The sequence below is a fragment of the Syzygium oleosum genome, unplaced genomic scaffold, assembly GCF_021117445.2.
Source record: "Syzygium oleosum isolate NSW1041296 unplaced genomic scaffold, Sole_v2.1 Sole_v2.05, whole genome shotgun sequence".
Lineage (NCBI taxonomy): Eukaryota > Viridiplantae > Streptophyta > Magnoliopsida > Myrtales > Myrtaceae > Syzygium > Syzygium oleosum.
This window is the reverse complement of record NW_026607489.1, coordinates 2,673,034-2,680,231: the sequence shown is the minus strand read 5'-3', so window position 1 is coordinate 2,680,231 and position 7,198 is coordinate 2,673,034.

Below are 7,198 nucleotides of genomic sequence, written 5' to 3'. Positions count from 1 at the left end.
ACAACTGATATTAAAAGGAAAAGGCTTTGACAACAACAAGGTAAAATGATAGAAATGTGGGTATTCACTAATGTATATTTGAAGGGTTAATTAAATGTCAAAAATGATTAATTAATAAATTAATGTAAAAGACGATCAATTAATAGAACTATCTGAAAATACTATAAAAGGAAATAATGTGCTCAACTCATAAAAAGAAATGATACATCAAATCTAAAATGATAATTTTAAATCATTCTTTATTAACTCGCTTCTTGTGTTAATTAAACATTTATAAATACATAATGAGTATTAAATTTTTACAATTTGACCTTGTTGTTATTGAGTCATATTTTCTTCTTATTTAATTGTGTTTATTTTTCTTAAAGTATCTTCTTATTCTATTAATATATTCATTCAATCAGAACAATTTTTATGTTGTTATAGATACTTAGTTCTTCTTTTATTAATATTTTATTTAATTTATTTCTCTACTTTTTTTATCTTTTCATTTTTATGGAAATCAATAATAAAAAGAGAGATTTCCTTAAAATATGAGATGAAAATCATTTTCACCCCTTAGAAGTTATGTACAATCCACGTGCTTGTGGAAAATATAACATAAGATTATGGTTAAGGGTGATCGTCTATAGGGTGGGTTGGTTCTAATCCTAAAACTGGAAATCGGATCAGACAAGATCAGTTCCCAGTCTATTGAATCGGGAATCGACCTTATCCACCCTAGAACTAGACTGGACCGATCAGGTTCTCGGATAACGATGGTGTTACTTTTTATAATAAGTTTTATTTTATTTTTCATAAGTTCTTAAATATATTGAAAGTTGCTTTATTGTATGATAAAATTACTCATCACTAAGAAGTTACTATGAAAATAAGAGATTATTCCCACAAATAATTTGTACTTTATATCCCTGCTGAATAAAAAAGTTAAAAGAATAATATATTCTGAGCTAGTTCCTCTAGTTTGATCCGGCGAGGTCGGACCTCGCCTAGCAGCAGGGCTTGAGCCTTCGCCAATGGCTGCGAGGTCACGTGTGAACCTCGCCAGCGACCAGTTGGAGGAAGAAGAAAGGAAAAGAAAAAAAAAAGAAAAAAAATATTTAAAAATTTTAAAAATTCATAAAATATTAAAATATTATTAAAAGTTATCCATGTCATCACTGGCAGTGCCACGTAAGCCGGCCGGCATTCACGTCAGCAAAATCCGATCAAAATTAGCCAGAAGGACTGAATTGGCACAAAGACAAAAGGTTTAGGACTGAATCGGCACAAAAAAAAGGTTTAGGACTAAATTGGCATCAATGCAAAATGTTTAAGACTTTTTCAACACTTTTCCCCTATATAACATAGTACACATTTATGTAGAAGTAACATAGATCTGTAAAATATGGCAACACAAAAGTATAACAGCATTTTACATTTAAAATATAAATAGATAAATACTTTTGATCTAATAGTGATATATCTCCACGAATTAATATCTGACCAATCCATTTCCATATATTTAAAAGGCATAAATTTTCAACTGTTAAAAATATTGTTCCATATATTTACCATAATAAGATATGCATTGGGATAAGGATAATAATGGAGCGAAAACTATTGTATTGAACCCACTTTGGTGCCAAAAATATTCGAACGATCATTTAAGTGCCATAATTTTTTTAAAACGATCACTTAAATGATTTCAACGATTTAGTTTATTGAAAATCAACATGGGATTATCTTAATACTAAAATCTGTCGAAGTTACTTAAATGGATGGTTTCAAAAAAATTTGGCACTAGATTGATTTTTGATGAAGTTTTGACACTAAACATTTTAAATTGTGTTGTTCATAAACTATGCGCCAAACATGTCATTGAATGCATCAATTTTCCACGAATTGAGAATTCAAATTCAGATTGGTTCCTAAATGTGCCATTGCATTGCAATTTATTAGCACAAGCCTTGAAACAACATTGTATAATCTCAAAACAAAACAAAATCAGAGAAGGAAATGCGAAGATAGGAAGGGGACGCGAAGAAAATTTGCTCACAACCTTTTTTTTTTTGGGAGGAAAGCATATAAATGTTTGTGATTTAAAAAAAAATATTTGGGAGAGAGAGGGTTTGTTCTATATGATTTTGAGTCTGACTCGAACAAAGCAATGAAAAAATGCTGGCAGAACTAGAATATTTGCATTGTGATTTTTACTTGTAGCCGATGGTGTTGCTTTTTCAAATTCCACTTTTTATGTTAGTGTTTTAAATTTACAAACGATCGATTTAGTGTCAAAACTTAAGTGACAAAATATTTTAAAGGTGTCAATTTAAGTGACTTCGACAAGTTTTTATTGTCAAAATAATGCCACGTCAAATTTTCCATTATTAGGAGATAGTCGAGTTAGAGCTATTGCTATGAGCGCCACGGATGGTTCAATGATAGGAACGACAAGTTAAGTCGTCACTTAAGTAATCAGTTTGTAAAAGTTTTAGCATTTGAATGATCACTTTACAAGTTTTGACACTAAATTGAATGTCGTATAATTATTTAAACATTGACATTATCATTTTCAATAATTTATATTGCCGCTGCTCTGGATCTTACATGTATAATTTGTACATGGTATGGATACCTCTAGATGTATTATCGGATGGTGATATCTCCATACCCTAAATCCTACCTTCTTCTTACGGGTCCAAAATTTTGAAATCTAGAATCCATCGGATAACCTCTACCAACCACTCTTGAAACTACTTAGCAAATCACGCATATTTACTAAATTCTATTGAATAATGCATATTGCTAGTAACCCCTCTCTTAATTCATGTGAGAGTTGGGTGTCACAATTCATCTAAGCGAGGGTCGCCCACCCTTGCCGGATTTCATAGAAAAAAACACAAGGGGGAAAGAAAGAAAGAAAAAGAAAGAATAAAGAAAATATAAAAAAATTCATAAAATTAAAAAAATAAAAATTATTTTTTTAAAATAACATGTTTATAATTCAACCTAAGCTGTTTAGACAACCCATTATGACTCATTTAAAATCTATTTAAGACCCATTAAGTTGTTAGGTAACCCATTTATGGTCCACTTAAGTTTTTTTTTATACTGCAACTTATTTATGACCCAAACCTTTAAATATGAGTTAAAATATGGATTCTCATTTTGCCAACTCTAGGTGTTACAATCCAAAACTTGCTAGCTTACCCATGGATGTAAACATTGTAGTGCACAAAATGATGAAAGGTGACAATGTGTCGTCCTAACATCATATGTTTTTCTTAAATTACATTATGTCAATTCTAATTCCACGGCCTTTGCCGGACTCGCCATTGGGTGGTGAGCACCACTTAGCATCGTCATTGACGAGGTGACCCTCGCTGGCCTTACTGCTAGGCAATGAGGGCCACGACGTTGCCAACAGATATGGGCGATGATTGGGTCCTCGCCTGAATCTGCAACGCCTTTGTGAATCTGGCGAAGGTCTCGCCAATGAAACGGGATGCGCATGCACTTTGCCCCCTTGTGCATCTCCTGTCCTCGCAATCTCGCCTCAAAATATTTCTGCAAGAGTATGAATCTAAATTTGATCGCACACTCATCGGTGTTGAGATTTGTATTATATTTATAGCATGTACATGAGTGGGAAAATCATAATTGAAGAGATTTTACACAAGGTAAGAACATACAATATTAGCATAGATTGTAGAAGATTTGCTCTATCAACAAAATTGGCACAAATTGTGGAAAATTGACTCTATCAACGGGATTAACACAAATTGTGGAAGATTACTTTATCATGGGAGATTCACTCTATCACACTCCCTCAAGCAAAACGGTGGCGGAGCCACTATGACCTTATTGCGCAAAATAAGAAATCAGGGTATGGATAGAGGCTTTGTCATGACATCAACCGTTTGCACCTATGTAGGAATGAAGCAAACTTCCAACTGCTTCTTGCTAATTAAATCACGAAAAAAATGATAGTCAATTTCCACGTGCTTGGTTTGTGCATGGAAGATGGGATTTGCGACAAGATAGATTGCCCCCACATTATCACAAAGAACAAGTGGTGATCGATGGAGAGTGTACCGAAGATCTCGAAGGAGTTGTAATAGCCATAGTAATTCAGAGGTTACATCAGCCCCCATTTGTATTCTAATTCAGTGCTAGACTGAGCAATGGTTGGTTGCTTTTTCCGGGAAATCAAGTTGGGACCAAAATAAATGCAATAACCACTAGTAGACTATCGGTCATTAGGGCAGCCAGCCTAGTTAGCATCTGTAAACGCGGTGAAGGTCAGTTGACACATAGGCTGCAAGGTAATCCCATGATGAATAGAAGCTTTGAGATATTGCAAAATCCATTTGACGGCTAACCAATGATCGACGGTTGGACAATGCATAAATTGGCACATTTTATTGACAACAAAGGATAGATTTGGCCCGGTAAGGGTAACGTATTACAGTGCCCCAACCGTACTCCAATATGTGGAGGCATCGGTAAGTGGTTCGCCACTTTGCTTCGACAACTTAAAAGCCGAGGGAGGCATAGGCAATGAGCAAGGTTTTGCATGCTTGTGCGAGTGAGAAGAGCATACATGGATTGAGTGAGGGACGACCCAGTAGAGGATCTATGGGCTTCAATACCAAGAAAGTAGGATAGATTTCTCAAATCATTAATTGCGAACTGAATGCAAAGTTGAGTGATTAATTCGGTGACGGAGGAGGTAAAGCTCTCGATAATGATAATACCTTCAACATAGATAAGAAGAAGTAGAATGCGGCTAGATTTACACTTAATGAATAATGAAGAGTTAGCAGTGGAGGCCTCAAACCCGATAGATAATAGGTATGAGCTTAGCCAAGAAAACCAAACCCTTGGAGCTTGTTTTAGCTCATAACGAGCTTTCCGGAGACGACATACATGGTTAGGATAACATGAATCAACAAATCCTTAGGACTAGCACATGTAGACTCCTTCTTTAATGGTGCAATGGAGAAATGCATTCTTGATGGCCAATTGGCGTAGAGACTAGTTATATGTAACAACTAAAGAGAGAACAACTCGAACCGTTTTCGGTTTGATAACTGGACTGAAAGTTTCATCATAGTCCAAGCCAGCCTGTTGAGTAAACCCTTCACAATAAGTCATGCTTTGTATCTATCAATGGAGCCATCACACTTGATTTTTAGGTGATAAATCCACTTGCAGGCGACCACATTCATAAAAGGGTGATAAGGAACCACTTTCCCAAGTGCCATTTTGAATGAGAGCGTTCAATTCAATAGCCATAGCTTGTTACCAGTTAGGGTCTTTGTTTGCAACAGAAAAACAAGTGGGTTCACTTGGTGTCAAGCTTGAGTGAAAACAAGAACATGATGGGTTCTTATTGGAGAGAAAAACCTTTGGTTGACGAATGTTATTTTTTAGACTAGTGACCAACGGATGGGTAGAAGTTGTGATTGAGGTTGAGAAGATGGTAATGGTGGACCTTCTGGACAAGAGAATCCACATGGAATTGTGGGAGTAGATAATTGTTGAAGTTGTGATAAGGAGTTGCCTATTATATTAGACGGATTTAATGGAATTGATGTAGTAGTGGACACTCCCTGAAACTATGGGGTCTTAATAGAGGAATAACTAATGCAAACAAGGGTACTTGGCGGTGATGAGGACAATTGACCAGATTGTGATTTAGCGAATAGGAGCAAGTGCTCCTGGAAAGCCACATGGCGATATATATATTCAATCAGTGCTACAATGCATACAATGAGATCCACGGTGATGAGTAGAATAGCCAATGAAAATACATTGCATTGTTCTCAAGTTTATGGCGAGTATAAAGGCGCAGTCAAGGGTAGTAAGCACATCAAAAAACATGTAACTATAGATAATCGGAGGAGACAATCCACCCAACACCGTTGTAGGCATGCGGTTAATAAAAAAAACCGCATTGAGGAAAACATCAGTCCAATATAGGTGAGCATTGGAAGCTCGGGTAAGCAACGTGATGCCAATTTCTACAACGTGACGATGTTTGCACTTAGCCCAACCATTTTGTTATGGCGTGTGTGGGCATGAGAGACAGTGTAGGATGCCATGGAGATGAAGATAAGGATCAAATTTCTTATACACGCCACCTCTATCAATTTGAAGGGCATTGATTTTACAGTTGAAATGTTTTTCCACTTGAGAATTAAATTGCACAAAAATAGAGAGAGCATCAGACTTCATAGTAAGTGCAAAAAGCTATGTGTATCCACCGTAATAATCTATAAAAATGATGTAATAACGAATACTATTCATTGATGTAACGGGAGATGGTCCCACAAATCATATTAAAGTATTTTCGAAGGAGTATTACAAGTGATTAATGATCTAAGTCAAGGGAAGATGATGCGACTTGCCCAAGTGACATAATTCACAGAAACTAGATGAGGAAAAAACAGATATCGGCAAGCCATTCGTTGATTGTTCGCTAAGGCTTGTACCAAGTTTTGGAATGATGGAGCATGTTAGACAAAGAGAAAGAACAAGGAAAAAAAAAAACCGAACATAAAAAGGGACCACACACTTTTTGGCCATTGTACCATGCCTCTTGATTGATCTGTTTGCCTTTGAAATTGCATTATTTTGCCACATGTTGTGAGAACTTTCGAGACTTGAATCAATTGTTCCAAAAAAAAAAAAAAACTTATTGCTCCCATGTTTTTTTGGGGATACGAAATTCGTATAGCTCATTTGTTCGAGTTGCAAGGACATGGCCCAAGCATCGGGATCCCATGTTTGGATCACAAGGACCTAATCTAGGTGTCGGGGTCGGGTGTATAGCGTTGCCAAGACCCAAGTTCGAGACTGCATCCCAGCTATAGGAATCAAGGACACGGCGAGGGCGCCGGGGACCTCGCGTCCAGGATCCAAAGTCGAGGCAATACAAGACTTAGGTTAGGGTTGTGAGGTCTCGGCTCCGTGAATCGAGCACCAGAGCCCTGGGAAATGGAGATGGCTCGACGACGATGGAGGTCTAGTTTGGATTTTGAAAAATGATTTTCGATTTTTGAAGGACGAAATTGCTATGCGGATGTTCCATCTACTTTCTATGACTCCCCACAGAAAAAATACAAAAATTTTCAGAACTCCGTAAAGAGGTGACACCTAGAAATTGCAGAAGTTGAACGATTCTTTAGATAAGACAGACAGTTCGAACGGT